This window comes from Triticum aestivum, chromosome 2A (assembly GCF_018294505.1).
Source record: "Triticum aestivum cultivar Chinese Spring chromosome 2A, IWGSC CS RefSeq v2.1, whole genome shotgun sequence".
Lineage (NCBI taxonomy): Eukaryota > Viridiplantae > Streptophyta > Magnoliopsida > Poales > Poaceae > Triticum > Triticum aestivum.
The window spans coordinates 710,171,003-710,190,622 of record NC_057797.1 but is presented as its reverse complement, the minus strand read 5'-3'; positions in this window follow the sequence as shown (position 1 = coordinate 710,190,622).

Below are 19,620 nucleotides of genomic sequence, written 5' to 3'. Positions count from 1 at the left end.
TTAAGTTCATAAGAACAGAGTAATGCATTAGGCAATATGACATGATGCAGAGGGATAAACTCAAGCAATATGATATAAACCCCATCTTTTTATCCTCGATGGCAAAAATACAATACGTGCCTTACTGCCCCTGCTGTCACTAGGAAGGGACACCGCAAGATTGAACCCAAAGCTAAGCACTTCTCCCATTGCAAGAAAGATCAATCTAGTAGGCCAAACCAAACTGATAATTCGAAGAGACTTGCAAAGATAACCAATCATACATAAAAGATTTCAGAGAAAAATCAAATATTATTCATAGGTAAACTTGATCATAAATGCACAATTCATCGGATCTCGACAAACACACCGCAAAAAGAATTACATCGAATAGATCTCCAAGAAGATTGAGGAAACTTTGTATTGAGATCCAAAGATACAGAAGAAGCCATCTAGCTAATAACTATGGACCCGAAGGTCTGAAGTAAACTACTCACACATCATCGGAGAGGCTATGGTGTTGATGTAGAAGCCCTCCGTGATGGATTCCCCCTCTGGCGGAGCTCCGGAAATGGCCCTAAGATGGGATCTCTTGGGTACAGAAGTTTGCGGTGGTGGAAATAGGGTTTCGTGGTGCTCCTTGATGTTTTCGGGGTATATGGATATATATATAGGAGGAAGAAGTAGGTCGGTGGAGCTATGAGGGGCCCACGAGGGTGGGGGCGCGCCCAGGGGGGCATGCGCGCCTCCCTGCCTCATGGCTCCCTTGTTTCTTTCTTGACTTCCACTCCAAGTCCCCTGGATTATGTTTGTTCCAAAAATAACTCTCCTGAAGGTTTCATTCCGTTTGGATTCCGTTTGATATTCCTTTTCTGCGAAACACTGAAATAGGCAAAGAAAAGCAATTTGCATTGGGCCTTGGGTTAGTAGGTTAGTCCCAAAAATAATCTAAAAGTGTATAAATAAGCCCACTAACATCCAAAATAGATAATATAATAGCATGGCGCAATCAAAAATTATAGATATGTTGGAGATGTATCAAGCATCCCCAAGCTTAATTCATGCTCGTTCTCGAGTAGGTAAATGATATAAAACAGATTTTTTTATGTGGAATGCTACCTAGCATAATTCTCAATGTAATTTTCTTTATTGTGGCATGAATGTTCAGATCTGAAAGATTCAAGACAAAAGTTTAATATTGACATAAAAATAATAATACTTCAAGCATACTAACTAAGCAATCATGTCTTCTCAAAATAACATGGCAAAAGAAAGTTCATCCCTACAAAATCATATAGTTTGGTCATGCTCCATTTTCGTCACACAAGAATGCTCATCATGCACAACCCTGATGACAAGCCAAGCAATTGTTTCTTAGTTCAGTAATCTCAAACTTTTTTTAACTTTCACGCAATACATGAGCGTGAGCCATGGATATAACACTATGGGTGGAATAGAATAATATGATGGGGATTATGTGGAGAAGACAAAAAAAGTCTCACATTGTCGTGGCTAATCAACGGGCTAGGGAGATGCCCATCAATTGATGTCAATGCAAGGAGTAGGGATTGCCATGCAACAGATGCACTAGAGGTATAAATGTATGAAAGCTCAACAAAAGAAACTAAGTGGGTGTGCATCCAACTTGCTTGCTCACGAAGACCTAGGTGATTTGAGGAAGCCCATTGTTGGAATATACAAGCCAAGTTCTATAATGATAAATTCCCACTAGTATATGAAAGCGATAAAACAACAGACTCTCTATCATAAAGATCATGGTGCTACTTTGAAGCACAAGTGTGGAAAAAGAGGATAGTAGCAGTGTCCCTTTTTTTGGGCCTTTCCTTTTTTTATTTGGCCTTTCTCTTTTTTGGGGACAATGCTTGATTAATGATGATCATCGCACTTCTATTTATTTACAACTCAATGATTACAACTCGATACTAGAACAAAGTATGACTCTATATGAATGCCTCTAGCGGTGTACCGGGAACGACAATGAATCAAGAGTGACATGTATGATAAATTATGCATGGTGGCTTTGCCACAAATACGATGTCATCTACATGATCATGCAAAGCAATATGACAATGATGAATCGTGTCATGATGAACGAAAAGGTGGAAAGTTGCGTGGCAATATGTCTCGGAATGGCTATGGAAATGCAATAATAGGTAGGTATGGTGGCTGTTTTGAGGAAGATATAAGGAGGTTTGTGTGTGATAGAGCGTATCATATCACAGAGTTTGGATGCACCGGCGAAGTTTGCACCAACTCTCGAGGTGAGAAAGGGCAATGCACGACACCAAAGAGGCTAGCAATGATGGAAGGGTGAGAGTGCGTATAATCCATGGACTCAACATTAGTCATAAAGAACTCACATACTTATTGCAAAAATCTACAAGTCAGCAAAAACCAATCACTATGCGCATGCTCCTAGGGGGATATATTGGTAGGAAAAGACCATCGCTCGTCCCCGACCGCCACTCATAAGGAAGACAATCAAATAACACCTCATGTTTCAAATTTGTTACACAACGGTCACCATACATGCATGCTATGGGACTTGCAATTTTCAACACAAGTATTTCTCAAATTCACAACCACTCAACTATCACACTCTAATATCACCGCCTTTATATCTCAAAACAATCATCAAGTATCCAACTTCTCATAGTATTCAATGCACTTTCTATGATAGTTTTTATTATACCGTTCTTGGATGCCTATCATATTAGGACCAATTTTATAACCAAAACAAATTACCATGCTGTTCTAAAGGACTCTCAAAATAATATAAGTCAAGCATGAGAGATAAATAATTTCTATAAAATAAAACCACCACCGAGATCTAAAAGATATAAGTGAAACACTAGAGCAAAATTATCTAGCTCAAAAGATATAAGTGAAGCACATAGAGTATTCTAATAAATTCTAATTCATGAATGTCTCTCCCAAAGGGTGTGTACAACAAGGATGATTGTGGTAAAATAAAAAGCAAAGACTCAAATCATACAAGACGCTCCAAGCAAAACACATATGATGTGGTGAATAAAAATATAGCCTCAAGTAAAGTTACCGATGGAAGAAGACGAAAGAGGGGATGCCTTCTGGGGCATCCCCAAGCTTAGGATTTTGGCTGTCCTTGAATTTTACCTTGGGGTGCCTTGGGAATGCCCAATCTTAGGCTCTTGCCACTCCTTATTACATAATCCATCAAATCTTTACCCAAAACTTGAAAACTTCACAACACAAAACTTCAACAGAAAATCTCATGAGCTCGCTTAGTATAAGAAAACAAACCACCACTTAAGTTACTGTAATGAACTCATTCTTTATTTATATTGGTGTTAAACCTACTATATTCCAATTTATCTATGGTTCATACCCTCCGATACTAGCCATAGATTCATCAAAATAAGCAAACAACACGCGAAAAATAGAATCTGTCAAAAACAGAACAGTCTGTAGTAATATGTAAGTTTCGAATACTTATGTAACCCCAAAAATTCTATAATAAATTCCTGGACGTGATGAATTTATCTATTAATTATCTGCAAAAAGAGTCAACCTAATCGCACTCTCCAGTAAAAAATGGCAGCAAATTTCGTGAGCGCTAAAGTTTCTGTTTTTACAGCAAGATCGCACAAACACTAATTAAAAGCATAAAACCACATATAAACAGAGTCTAGATGAATTATTTATTACTATACAGAACCAAAAAGCAAGAAACAAAAATAAAATTGGGTTGCCTCCCAACAAGCGCTATCGTTTAAAGCCCCTAGCTAGGCATAAAAACAAGGATAGATCTATGTATTATCATCTTTGGTATGCAATCCATAAGTGGCTCTCATAATAGATTCATAAGTTAATTTTATTTTATTTCTGGAAAAGTGTTCTATGCCTTTCCTTAACTGAAATTGGAATATAATATTCCCTTCTTTCATATCAATAATTGCACCAATCGCTCTATGGAAAGTTCTACCAAGAATAATGGGACATGTAGGATTGCAATCAATATCAAGAACAATGAAATCTACGGGAACATAATTCCTATTTGCAACAATAATAACATCATTATTTCTTCCTATAGTTCTCTTAATAGTGGAATCCGCGAGGTGCAAATTTAAAGAACAATCATCAAATTCACGGAAACCTAACACATCACACAAAGTTTTTGGAATCGTGGAAACGCTAGCACCCAAATCACATAAAGCATAGCATTCACGATCTTTAATTTTAATTTTAATAGTGGGTTCCCACTCATAATAAGGTTTTCTAGGGATAGAAACTTCCAATTTAAGCTTTTCTTCATAAGACTGCATTAAAGCATCAACGATATGTTTAGTAACAGCTTCATTTTGATTATAAGCATGCGGAGAATTTAGCACAGATTGCAACAAGGAAATACAATCTATTAAAGAACAATTCTCATAATTAAATTCCTTGAAATCCAAAATAGTGGGTTCATTCCTATGAAAAGTTTTGACCTCTTCAATCCCACTTTTATTAATTTTTGCATCAAGATCTAAAAACTCTGAATCATTGGGACACCTTTTAACTAAAGTTGACTCATCTCCAGTCCCATCATTATCAAGATTCATATTGCAAAACAAAGATTTAATAGGGGACACATTAATCACTTTTAGATCTTCATCCTTATTATCATCAAGTTCTTCCGGTTTAGCGGCCATCTTATTAACTAAGGTGGCCTGCTTATCCGAAATTTGGCCTATTAAGTTTTCAAGATGAGCGAACTGAGATTTCAGACCGTAACATTATTTAGACATATCATCGAGCTCTTTATTCATGTACCCCATAATTTTTTTTATTCTTTAAGCTCTTTCTGAAGAAATTACTATGCTCAAACTGCAAGGGCATAAAACTTCTAACGTTATTTTTAATTTCTTCCAACCTTCTAAGGTGAGGATCAATACTTTTTGGTAAGGCCATCGCGACAAACAATCCAGCACGCAAGCACACAGGAAGCAAGCGAAAAAGAGGTGAACTAGAAAAGAGAAGGGGAACGGAAAAGGAGGGCAAATAAAACGGCAAGGGTGAAGTGGGGGAGAGGAAAATAAGTGGCAAATGACAAATAATATAATGCGAGGGATAAGAGTTTATGATGGGTACTTGGTATGTCTTGACTTGTGCGTAGATCTCCCCGGCAACGGCGCTAGAAATCCTTCTTGCTACCTCTTGAGCATTGCATTGGTTTCCCTTGAAGAGGAAAGGGTGATGTAGCAAAGTAGCATAAGTATTTCCCTCAGTCTTTGAGAACCAAGGTATCAATACAGTAGGGGACTACACGCAAGTCCCTCATACCTACACAAACAAATAAGAACCTCGCAACCAACGCGATAAACGGGTTGTCAATACCTTCACGGTCAGTTACGAGAGTGAGATCCGATAGAGATAATAATAATAAGATAAATATTTTTGGTATTTTTATGATATAGATTGGAATATAAATATTGCAAAATAAATGGTGCCAGAAATAGCTAGTTGACAGGAGATTAATATAATAGAGAATAGACCCGGGGGCCATAGGTTTCACTAGTGGCTTCTCTCAAGATAGCATAAGTATTACGGTGGGTGAACAAATTACTATCGAGCAATTGATAGAAAAGTGAATAATTATGAGAATATCTAGGCATGATCATGTATATAGGCATCACGTCCGTGATAAGTAGACCAAAACGATTCTGCATCTACTACTATTACTCCACACATCGACCGCTATCCAGCATGCATCTAGAGTATTAAGTTCATAAGAACAGAGTAATGCATTAGGCAATATGACATGATGTAGAGGGATAAACTCAAGCAATATGATATAAACCCCATCTTTTTATCCTCGATGGCAACAATACAATACATGCCTTACTGCCTCTGCTGTCACTAGGAAAGGACACCGCAAGATTGAACCCAAAGCTAAGCACTTCTCCCATTGCAATAAAGATCAATCTAGTAGGCCAAACCAAACTGATAATTCGAAGAGACTTGCAAAGATAACCAATCATACATAAAAGATTTCAGAGAAGAATCAAATATTGTTCATAGGTAAACTTGATCATAAACGCACAATTCATCGGATCTCGACAAACACATCGCAAAAAGAATTAAATCGAATAGATCTCCAAGAAGATCGAGGAAACTTCGTATTGAGATCCAAAGATACAAAGGAAGCCATCTAGCTAATAACTATGGACCCGAAGGTCTGAAGTAAACTACTCACACATCATCGAAGAGAGGCTATGGTGTTGATGTAGAAGCCCTCCGTGATCGATTCCCCCTTTGGCGGAGCTCCGAAAAAGGCTCTAAGATGGGATCTCTTGGGTACAGAAGTTTGCGGTGGTGGAAATAGGGTTTCGTGGTGCTCCTGGATGTTTTCAGGGTATATGGATATATATAGGAGGAAGAAGTAGATCGGTGGAGCTATGAGGGGCCCACGAGGGTGGGGGCGCGCCCAGGGGGCATGCGCGCCTCCCTGCCTCCTGGCTCCCTCGTTTCTTTCTTGACGTCCACTCCAAGTCCCCTGGATCATGTTTGTTTCAAAAATAACTCTCCCGAAGGTTTCATTCCGTTTGGATTCCGTTTGATATTCCTTTTCTGCGAAACACTGAAATAGGCAAAAAAAAGCAATTTGCACTCTGCCTTGGGTTAGTAGGTTAGTCCCAAAAATAATATAAAAGTATATAAATAAGCCCATTAATATCCAAAACAGATACTATAATAGCATGGAACAATCAAAAATTATAGATACGTTGGAGACGTATTACCAATCTAGACACCATCACGGAGGGGTTCATCATCTTCATTGGTGCATCTCCGATGATGCGTGAGTAGTTCATTATAGACCTTCGGGTCCGTAGTTAGTAGCTAGATGCCTTCTTCTCTCTCTTTTGATTCTCAATACAATGGTCTCTTGGAGATCTATTTGGTGTAACTTTTTTTGTGGTGTGTTTGTTGCGATCCGATGAACTTTGAGTTTATGATCAGATCTATTTTATCCAGAGTTACCCGTAGCAAGATCATCAAGTTTTGCAAGGTTCTATGGAGCCACCACTCCAAGGAGGAAGACACCTGGGAGCGAGAAGATCTCCGCCAAGACCACCCGCACCTATTTGCTAGCCAACCCAAATCTTGAGGGCGAGATTCATCTTAAGGCGGGTAGGTTTGTAACATCCCAAATTTTCAATTTGGAATGTTTTACAGTTATTAGCTAAGCATCTATGCATTTTGTTTGAATTGAGTGTCATTTGGAAATTTCAGAGGCATTTGAGTTTTATTTGAATTTGAATTTGGCAATTGAAATGTATTTCAAAAATACCTGACGAATACTTGTGCAAAAGTATGAGAGGAGCAAACATGACACTCCAAAAAAATGTCAGAAGAAAATATTGCCATAAAGTTGAATTCAAATTTGAATTTATTTGGAATTTGCAGAAAATGTTTTTTTTGTTTATGTTTTGCCTCTAGAAAAATGTTCATGTTGTAGTTTTATTTTTCTGATTTTATTGTTATATATATGTCCTATTTCAAAATATTATATATTCCCCTATATTGTATTTTTCCTCTCTGCTTTAATTCAAAAAAAGAGGAAAAAGCCCCAACGAGCGGCCAGGCCAACAGGCCCAGCAACGCCGCAGCCCACAAACGCGCCCGAGCCGGCCAACTCCGCGCCACATGCCCGAAGCCGCTCCCGATTGGTCACCCGCACGCCCCCTCCCCTCTCTCTCCCACTGACCAGCAGGGCCCGTCGTCATCCCCAACCCCTCGCTCACAAAGCCGAACCAGAGCACGTCCAGAGCGTGCCGTGGTTCCGATCTTCCTGGGATCATGATCCCGAGTTCACCCATCCTCCAAGACTTTTCCCTATATAAACCCCTCGGCCTCCTCTCTCGATCCACCTAAAACCCTAAGCTCAAATCCACCCATAGCTTGCGCCCTCGCCGAACGCATCTCGCCGCCGCCGCCTCGGTTCGCCGCCGCTTCTACCACCGGTGAGCATCCCCCTTCTTCCAAGCTACCCCACCCGAACCGCCTGTTCATTCCACACCTCTTTGACATCCTATCGTCGCCCAAGAACCGTCGAAGCCGTCACCCCGAGCTCGACCGCCGCTCGCCGGAGCTGCAGCTCACCAGGGAGCAGCCGTCGTCGCCCCGACCGCCATCGTCGTTCCCGAGCTCCACCAAGGCCACGCCCGACCTTCCCTAACTCCGCCGCATCCGCCCGACGTCTTCGTCACCTTCGCCGACCACCGGAACCGCCATCGCCACCGTCGCCCGAGCCGCCGCCGTCCATCGTCGCCGCTGTAAGCCACCGGACCCCCCCTCCACTGTTCGGTCTACAATCTACGGTATATATTAGAAGTAGTGAAGGGTTAGGTTTTTTTTATTAGATCGTTTTTAGTTTTGGTTTTATTCCTGTTTAGTTCATGGTTTAGTTAGACCGGCTCGATCGGTTTATTTTTGTTAGCCCATGGACGCAGTGGTCTATTAATAGCTTAGGCGCTGTTTAGTTTTAGAGCGCTCACTGTTTTGGCCCGTTAGCGCGTTAGTTTCTTTTAGTTTTACTAGTACATATGTCCGTGCATTGCGACGGGCAAAGAAGATCGCAACTCTAGAAACTCACATATATGGTTACTTTCGTATCTGGTAACATTGTGTAGCAATGTTATTGTCGCCGTGTCTACCAGAGTTTCACTAAATTCAAGAAGGGAAAACTTTGTCACACTTGCGAAACTTGTGTTACTTTTGTACCCTTTTAGCAACTCAATGCTACTTGTCTTACTGTTAGGTCAGCTAGAAGTGAAGCTTTGATGAATGTTGAATTATCTTGCGGACCGTATTGCAAGGTGAAGAACATCATACCGGAATTTATTCAAACAAATTCACTAAACAGAACATCAGAACAACATCTTAGCTAAAGTTTATTTCCAACCCACGGTGCTTAGGAGAAATCTTGAGAAAAGAAGTCGACATATTAGTCAGAAATTAAATACGCAAGTCAGACGTAAATCTATGACAAACTGACGTTAACCTGGTTACAAAGTGTATCAAGAGAATGAAAACATATTTATTCCTATTTGATCTATGGTTTTTCTGCTTCCTTACTTGCATCTCCTATGAGATGTAATGATGGCCCGATTTGTACATATTGTTGCCTTGTGATAAACTCCACGGTTGCAGAGGAGGACGACAGGGTGCAGATACTCAACTGCAGGAAGGCCGATACACTCGCATGCATTCGTGCGTAGCCCCCAGCAGTTGGAATCATTTTGAATAAAATAGCACTTAAAATTACATAAATGGATGAAAGCATGCACAGAAGCTCCTTCCCTTGCGTTGCTTGAATCTTGGTAGTACAAAGAATAGATTGACAAGTTTAGAAAATGAAAAGGATTAGATTGATGATGTCTACATTAAAATGGGGATACCTTAATTAAAACTATAGCAAATACATCTGCACTATAGAAGTAAAATTAAAGTCCTTAGATCCGAAATTAAATCGGCCAGACGTCCACATTTGCTCTGCATTCGTTTAAATTAAGACACACCCAAAATGTGTATGTTTTAGTTAATGCGAGTGATACTAAAACTTAGTCCAGACAGAATGCAAGAAAAAAAATTAATCAACATGAAAGATGCATAGTACTGAAAGGTGAAAGCCATGGCATATGCTATTTATTAAAGAATAAAGAAACCAATAGTACTACACACCAAGATATTAAATCAATATCCTTCTATAAGCTGTTGGCAATGGAGCAGCATCAACTCAGGCAAAATTCGTAGGCAGACCAAGCCGTTTGCATTGTTTTAGCTGGTGGAGAAATTGATAGCTGAATTGCATCACCTACAATTACATAATTGCCTCACTTATAATATCAATACACTGCTTGTATAACAGAAATCTGCTCGACTAAGCTAGCTCTAACACATAGAGGTGTTATGTCAGGTTTAACCAAACACTGAATTGCTAGAATAAGTTAGTGAAATATGCTTCTCTCACCTACTGGTTTGAGCAATGGCAACATCATCAACTTAGAAAAGATAACAACAATAGACCATCGATTGGGTGGTACATGGATCAACTACGCATGGGAAAAACAAACCGGCTCCAGGTGAGCTGATTAGCATGGATCTAATAACTGACCATCAAAGAAATAAATTCAGAAAATAATACTAATATAATGAATGGCGAAAATGATGAGGATGATCCTAAATTTGTGACAAACAAACGTGATCCAAGATGAAAAATTAGTTGAAGCCCCACGTAATTGCAACCAGAAGACACCAAACAAAGACGAGGAGCTATTCCATGTGCGCTCCAGGAACAGCAGCGGTGGTGCAGCAGAGACAAAACCGCTAGGTAAGCACGCTTACCAAGCCCAACACGTCGGACACACGTGCCACATCCGCCATGGATCACTTTCCAAGCCATCGGCGCTACCGACCCTCCAACGTACGATTCGGAAGAGAGGTTGTAGACATATTTGAAGCAATGAATTGTAAGTTGCCAGAGAACCAAAAACTGTCGGACGCAGGCTTGTTTTCCATCCAAGTCTGATGAGGCGACATTGGGCAGTCTTCCCGTGAAGTAGGCGGAGGCGAACAGATTTTGTCGGATGGCGTCTTGTTTCTGGTGAAGTTGGTGGAGGTGACATTGAGTGAATTTCCGGCGAAGTCGACAGGGGCAAGATACTTACAGGTGACATTGAATAGATTCTGTCGGATGGCGTCTTGTTTTCTGGCGAAATCGGTGGAGGCAACATTGGGCGAATATGCGGCAAAGTCGACGGGGGCGAGATAGTCGCAGGCTTGCGAATTTGCGATGCAATTTAGCTCGATTTCTAGTCTAGCCTTTTTTTTATTGCGGTAATTCTTCATGGAATCCGGATTGGAGCATCGATGGCTCCGTATTGGAGTAGTTCTCCTATGCAGATCTGATCGAAAACGTGCACGGCGCTGGAAGAAGGCAGCGGCGGCGGTGCCGTACGCGCGCGTTTTTTTTTAGCATCAGTACAGACACAAGCGCTCATATACACACACATACACTCACCCTTATGAACGCACACACGCACACCCTACCCCTACAAGCACCTCCGAGAAATTGAGCCAGCATATCATCTTGAGATTTACGTAATCATCGTACGCACGCGTATGTCGTGCATTCTCTCCTCGAACGAGCGATCCTTACCGCTGGCAACTAAAATAGACATATAGGCTGGCCGGGACGGTTTCCTTCCTTTCACATATGTCCTCATTGTTTAGTTTTTCATTTTCTGTGCATGTGGGCCGGCTGTCTCGGTATCCTTTGTACGATACGTTCTCAGCTCTTGTTTCTAATTTCCTTTGCACGTATGTCATATGTTGGTCAAAACGGGACGAAACAAAACGAAACCAAACCAAGAATACTTAGTCCCTTTAATAGTAGGTGTAGATTTTCGTTTCTTTTTCAAAATAGAATAGTTCCAATCTTGAAAAATCTATATCTTTTAGGCTATTTATTATTTTTAGTTGATTCTTTTTTTGTTAGTTTACAAATTTCCTATAGTTTTTGTAGAAAATAGATTTGCCATGTTTTAGTTTTTAAAAATAGTTTTATTTTAGTTTTAGTCAGATTAGTATTTCCGCTATAATTTGAGTTAGGATTATTTTATTTTAGTGATTCTTTCTGTCACTGCTTTGTTTTGACCTTGCCTAGCAGTAGGGATTTATTTGGGTATTTTTAGTCTTTATTAAAATTAGTTTCACCCCAAAACAATATTTTCTAGTTTTTTTTAGCTTGCTGCTGTTTTCTGTTGTTCTAGTTAATTTAAGATTTTATTTTACCTCTGTTATAAGTTATTTCAGATTTGTTTCAATAGTTTTAGAATGTGAACATTTATTTACAGAAAAATAAAATGTTTATTTTATTTTCTTGCTAGTTGTTGGTTTGGAGTTCTTCGAGTTTTCTTTGGTTTTGGTTTGAGTGCTTGTGTGATTTCCTTTAGCTTGTTGTTATGCTATTTAGTGGATTATTTATTTGTGCTATTGTTTGACTCGGTAGAATTTCCGAAGTGCAAAGCTTGCTATCTCGAGTCACTAGCGTTTGAAGACCCGTCAGCCAGGAAAGTCATTTGATCATGTTTTACAATACCTATGATTTTGTTGCATTTGAATTATCCCCCCCCCCCCACCATGCATGTAGTAGGAGAATTTTAAGTTATTTTCTTGAGTAGTATCATGAGGTAGGATGAACCCAATTCCCCTTGTTACCATTGCCCGGGACGATGTAGTTTATTTTGCTATGCTCATAGACGGGGTTGGTTGAGAGATTCATAAGGGAGATGTGAGAGTCAAGATGATGACAACCCCATGACTCAAGCTCAAGATGGACTTCAAATTCACTACTGGGTGGAGGATGGTTGACGGGCACCCTGGAGAAACCAGCGGATGGCCGGGATGCATGGAGAAGCGCCATGACATCTTGCGGAAAGCTTCACCCAGCCACGAAGAGACGGATGGATACCCCTTGACCGGAAGCTTACCTGTGCAGCCGCAAGCCATTATGGGCTTTGGCTGGGTTGACCTTAGGCGTGACTCTAGACGGACGGTGCCAGCAGATGTAGAAGAACGGTAGGACATGGATGGGCACCGGCAATGCCCAGAGAAACTCTACGGAAGACCATGTTTCGTTCATCCCATATTCAAACACCAGGGAGTGCGGGGACATAAAGGAGGGAACGAATCTTGCGGGTAAAGTGCACAAGACTCTGCAGAGTAACAACCTAATGATTAGTCGTGTCCCCGGTTACAGACAAATGAGCCTCTGGAAATTGGAGTATTTCGGAAATCTCAACACTGAACATAATTAGTTAATTGATGTGTTATAAATAATTTCGGGTATGAGACACTGGTTGGCGGAACCATCTCATTAACAACCAACATTTTGTAGTAATTGCAAGCAAGTCCTTTGTTGTAGGAAAAAACTGGCTTTTTCGCAAAAATATAAAACTTAGAGCCCCATAGCCAAATTTCATATAGTGTTAGTATTATTATTTGTTGTTCTCTCTATGACTTGCCGGCATATTCAAAATGCTGACCTACACGGCTGCAACGTCTCATGTTGTAGAGGAGTTTTCCGACCAGGAGTGAGGCTACGATCTACGCTTGGCGATTGCCCTATGGAGTCAGATGGACTCGCTTATCGTCTACGATTCCGCAGCTTTATTTAGTTTATTTCTCATGAGTTGGCCTTTGGCCGAATTTATTATGATGTAATAAAGACTCGATATGAGAATCGTGTAATAAATTCAGGTGTGATTGAACTTTGAATCTTTGCATCAATGTACTGTGTGTGCCAGCATGATCTTGGGATGGTACGGCTACACAGAGACTTGACCAATTTTGGGTCGGGTTGTTACGGATCCGATGAACTTTGAGTTTATGATCAAATCTATTTTATCCATGAAAGTTATTTGAGTTTTGATCTCTTATATGCATGACTACTTATAGTCTCGTATTTCTTTTTCAAATATTTGGTTTAGCTAGGCCGACTATATCTATTTTCATTGCCATGGGAAGAGGTGCTTTGTGATGGGTTCGATCTTACGGTGCTCAATCCCAGTGACAGAAGGGGAAATGACACGTATGTATCGTTTCCATTAAGGATAACAAGATGGGGTCTATTCCTACATGAATAGATCTTGTCTACATCATGCCATCATTCTTATTGCATTACTCCATTTCTCCATGAACTTAATACAGTAGATGCATACTGGATAGAGGTCGACGTGTGGAGTAATAGTAGTAGATGCAAGCAGGAGTCGGTCTACTAATCTTGGACATGATGCCTATATAATGATCATTGCCTGGATATTGTCATAATTATTTGAAGTTCTATCAATTGGCCAACAATAATTTGTTTACCCACCGTATGCTATTTTTCTCGAGAGAATCCACTAGTGAAATATACGGCCCGCGGATCTCTTCTTTATCATATTTGTTGGGAAACGTAGCATGCAATTTCAAAAAAAATACTACACTCACGCAAGATATATCTAGGAGATTGATACGTCTCCAACGTATCTATAATTTTTGTTTGCTCCATGTTATATTATCTTCTGTTTTGGATGTTTATGGGCTTTATTATACACTTTTATATTATTTTTGGGACTAACCTATTAACCCAGAGCCCAGTGCCAGTTTCTGTTTTTTCCTTGTTTTAGGGTATCGTAGAAAAGGAAAATCAAATGCAGTCCAATTGACCTGAAACTTCACGGAACTTATTTTTGGAAGGAAAGCAACCCGGGAGACTTGGAGTCCATGTCAAGCAAGCTTCGAGGAAGCCACGAGGTAGGGGGCGCACCCACCCCCCTAGGCGCGCCATCCACCCTCGTGGGCCCCTCATGGCTCCCCTGGCGTACTTCTTCCACCTATATATCTCCATATACCCTAAAACAATCGGGGAGCACAATAGATCGGGAGTTCCGCCGCCAAAAGCCTCCATAGCCACCGAAAACCAATCTAGACCCGTTCCGGCACCCTGCCGGAGGGGGAATCCCTCTCCGGTGGCCATCTTCATCATCCCGGTGCTCTCCATGAAGAGAAGGGAGTAGTTCTCCCTCGGGACTGAGGGTATGTACCAGTAGCTATGTGTTTGATCTCTCTCTCTCTCTCTCGTGTTCTTGAGGTGATACAATCTTGACGTATCGCGAGCTTTACTATTATATTTGGATCCTATGATGTTTTCTCCCCCCTCTACTCTCTTGTAATGGATTGAGTTTCCCCTTTGAAGTTATCTTATCAGATTGAGTCTTTAAAGATTTGAGAACACTTGATGTATCTCTTGCCGCGCGTATCCGTGGTAACAATGGGATATCACGTGATTCACTTGATGTATGTTTTGGTGATCAACTTGCGGGCTCCGCCCATGAACCTATGCATAGGGGTTGGCACATGTTTTCGTCGTGATTCTCTGGTAGAAACTTTGGGGCACTCTTTGAGGTCCTATGTGTTGGTTGAATGGATGAATCTGAGATTGTGTGATGCATATCGTATAATCATGCCCACGGATACTTGAGGTGACATTGGAGTATCTAGGTGACATTAGGGTTTTCGATGATTTGTGTCTTAAGGTGTTATTCTAGTACGAACTCTAGGGCTGTTTGTGACACTTATAGGAATAGCCCAATGGATTGATTGGAAAGAATAACTTTGAGGTGGTTTCGTACCCTACCATAATCTCTTCGTTTGTTTTCCGCTGTTAGTGACTTTGGAGTGACTCTTTGTTGCATGTTGCGGGATAGTTATGTGATCCAATTATGTTATTATTGTTGAGAGAACTTGCACTAGTGAAAGTATGAACCCTAGGCCTTGTTTCAACGCATTGCAATACCGTTTATGCTCACTTTTATCATTAGTTACCTTGCTGTTTTTATATTTTCAGATTACAAAAACCTTTATCTACTATCAATATACCACTTGTATCACCATCTCTTCACCGAACTAGTGCACCTATACAATTTACCATTGTATTGGGTGTGTTGGGGACACAAGAGACTCTTTGTTATTTGGTTGCAGGGTTGCTTGAGAGAGACCATCTTCATCCTACGCCTCCTATGGATTGATAAACCTTAGGTCATCCACTTGAGGGAAATTTGCTACTGTCCTACAAACCTCTGCACTTGGAGGCCCAACAATGTCTACAAGAAGAAGGTTGTGTTGTAGACACGAAGCTCTTTTCTGGCGCCGTTTCCGGTGAGGTGAGTGCTTGAAGGTATATCTTTAGATCTTGCAATCGAATCTTTTTGTTTCTTGTTTTAGCACTAGTTTAGTTTATAAAAGGAAACTATAAAAAATGGAATTGAGTTTGTCTCATACACTTCATCTTTTGAATATCTTTCGTGAGTATGATGGAAAGAAAAATTGTGCCAAAGTGTTAGAAGAAGAATGCATTAAAATGTTTGGCACTAAATCTTTGAATGATGAGCATGATTGCAATGTTGTTAGTATGAACTCTTTGAATATCCATAGTACTAATGATGATTGCACTAGTTATGATGAAAATGTCTCCTATAAGCATGTCAATTTTTGTGGAGTGCATTGGGTTTGCAAGTACACACCAAATAGGGAAGATAGATATTGCAAGAGGCATAAGCACTTAGAAACTAAATTGTTGCAAGAAAGTCTAGATGTTTGTGCTGAAAATTTAAATTTTATTGGCCGTACTTGTGGACTTTGCAATGAAAGTGATCATTTAGCTATCTGATGCAAATTGTTTCATGATCTAATCGTGTCCAAAAATTGTGATGAGTTGATTTCCCTTGCACATTATAATGAACTTAGCTTGCTTATGGGTTGCGAAGAAATGAAACATATAACTGGGCATCTTCCAGAATTTGCCCGTTATAAACTTCTTGGTTTTGATCTAGAGAAGATTTATATGTATTGTGCGGTGAATTGTATTGAAAATCCTTATATTGCCAACTACATAAAGAAAAGGAAACAAATAGAAGATGAAGAGAATACTAATGAAAGGGAAGAGACTTCTCAATACCCTCCTATTATTTCTTATGATGAATCAGGTAACAAGGAGGAGCCTCCTATTCAACCAATCTCATTAATAAGGAGCTCCAAAAAGAGGATTGAACCCACACATGATGTGGTGAAGAAGAAGAAAAGAAAAAGGAACAGAGGTAAAAAGATATATATCCCAAATAATGCTGCTCCTATTACTATTGTGCCTCATGAAAATATAATTGTGGAAGATAATGATACTTCTTATGATCTTGAAAATCTTTTTGGCACTTGCTTGGAAGAATATGATAATTGCTATACTATTGGTGATATCCATACTATTGATGATGAGGGTGATTATGCTTATGATATGAAAAGGCCCAAGCTTGGGGATGCTATGTTTGATGAAGATGATGTTTTTGAGAATATATTTGCTGCAATTAATGTTTGTCCCAAGCTTGGGGATGCTACGTTTAATGAAGATGATATTTTTAGTCTCCCAAGTTTTGATATGCAAATTTATAATGATGATAGCATGCCTCCTACTTATGATGATTATTGTGATGATACTTATGCTATAAAAAGTAGTGGTTATATTTATAAAACTTGTCATGATTATGGTTACCCCTTTTCTTAACATTACTCTTTTAATGTGTAAACAATTTATAGTATTCGAGTTTCTTATGATACTCCCACTATTCCGAATGAGAAGAATTTTGCTCATGTGGAGAGTAATAAAATTTCTATGCTTGTAGATCATGAAAAGAATGCTTTAGGTGCTGGTGATATTGTTGAATTCATTAATGATGCTACTGAAAATTATTATGAGGGAGGAACTTATGCTTGTAGGAATTGCAATAATATCAAGTTTCCTCTCTATGTGCTTAAAGTTTTGAAGTTATGCTTGTTTTACCTTCCTATGCAAATTGATTCTTGTACCCACAAGTTGTTTGCTCACAAAATCCCAATGCATAGGAAGTGGGTTAGACTTAAATGTGCTAGTCATATTCTTCATGATGCTCTCTTTATGTTTCAATTCTTATCTTTTATGTGAGCATCATTGAAATCATCATGCCTAGCTAGGGGCGTTAAACGATCGCGCTTGTTGGGAGGCAACCCAATTTTATTTTTGTTCCTTGCTTTTTGCTCCTGTTTAGTAATAAATAATTCATCTAGCCTCTGTTTAGATGTGGTTTTATGTTTTAATTAGTGTTTGTGCCAAGTAGAACCTTTGGTAAGACTTGGGTGAAGTCTTTATGATCATGCTGTAAAACAACAGAAACTTTAGCGCTCACGAGAATTACTGCCATTTTTATTGGAGAGTGATATTTAGTTAATTCTTTTTGCATACGATTAATAGATAAATTACTCACATCCAGCAATTTATTTGAGAATTTTATGAGTTGCATAAGTATACGTTTGATCCAGATTACTACAGACTGTTCTATTTTTGACAGATTTTGTTTTCGATGTGTTGTTTGCTTATTTTGATGAATCTATGAGTAGTATCGGAGGGTATGAACCATAGATAAGTTGGAATACAGTAGATATTACACCAATATGAATTTAGAATGAGTTCACAACAGTACCTAAGTGATGATTTATTTTCTTATACTAACGGCTTACGAGTTTTCTGTTAAGTTTTGTGTTGTGAAGTTTTCAAGTTTTGGGTAAAGATTCGATGGACTATAGAATAAGGAGTGGCAAGAGCCTAAGATTGGGGATCCCCAAGGAACCCCAAGGTAATATTCAAGGACAACCAAGAGCCTAAGCTTGGGGATGCCCCGGAAGGCATCCCCTCTTTCGTCTTCGTTCATCGGTAACTTTACTTGGAGCTATATTTTTATTCGCCACATGATATGTGTTTTGCTTGGAGCGTCATTTTATTTTATTTTGTTTTGCTTGCTGTTTGAATAAAATACCAAGATCTGAAATTCTTAAATGTTAGAGAGTCTTCATATAGTTGCATAATTATTCGACTACTCATTGATCTTCACTTATATCTTTCGGTGTAGTTTGTCATTTGCTCTAGTGCTTCACTTATATCCTTTTAGAGCATGGTGGTGGTTTTATTTTATAGAAATAGATGAACTCTCATGCTTCACTTATATTATTTTGAGAGTCTCAAATAGCATGGTAATTTTCTTAAACAATCCTAATATGCTAGGCAGCCAAGAATAGTAAAAACTTTCTTATGAGTGTGTTGAATACTAAGAGAAGTTTGATGCTTGATGATTGTTTTGAGATATGGAGGTAATAATATCAAAGTCGTGCTAGTTGAGTAGTTGTGAATTTCAGGAATACTTGTGTTGAAGTTTGCAAGTCCCGTAGCATGCACGTATGGTAAACGTTTTGTAACAAATTTGAAACATGAGGTGTTATTTGATTGTCTTCCTTATGAGTGGCGGTCGGGGACGAGCGATGGTCTTTTCCTACCAATCTAACCCCCTAGGAGCATGCGCGTAATGCTTAGTTTTTTATGACTTGTAGATTTTTGCAATAAGTATGTGAGTTCTTTATGACTAATGTTGAGTCCATGGATGATACACACTCTCACCCTTCCATCATTGCTAGCCTCTTCAGTACCGTGCATTGCCCTTTCTCACATTGAGTTGGTGCAAACTTCGCCGGTGCATCCAAACCCCGTGATATGATACGCTCTTTCACACATAAACCTCCTTATATCTTCCTCAAAACATCCACCATACCTACCTATTATGGCATTTCCATAGCCATTCCGAGATATATTGCCATGCAACTTTCCACCGTTCCGTTTATTATGACACGCATCATCATTGTCATATTGCTTTGCATGATCATGTAGTTGACATCGTATTTGTGGCAAAGCCACCGTTCATAATTTTTCATACATGTCACTCTTGATTCATTGCAATCCCGGCACACCGCCGGAGGCATTCATATAGAGTCATACTTTGTTCTAGTATGGAGTTGTAATCATTGAGTTGTAAATAAATAGAAGTGTGATGATCATCATTAATAGAGCATTGTCCTAAAAAAGAAAGGCCAACAAAATAAAAAGAAAGGCCAAATAAAAAAGAAAGGCCAAATAAAAAAATAAAATAAAAAGGGGCAATGCTACTATCCTTTTACCAGACTTGTGCTTCAAAGTAGCAC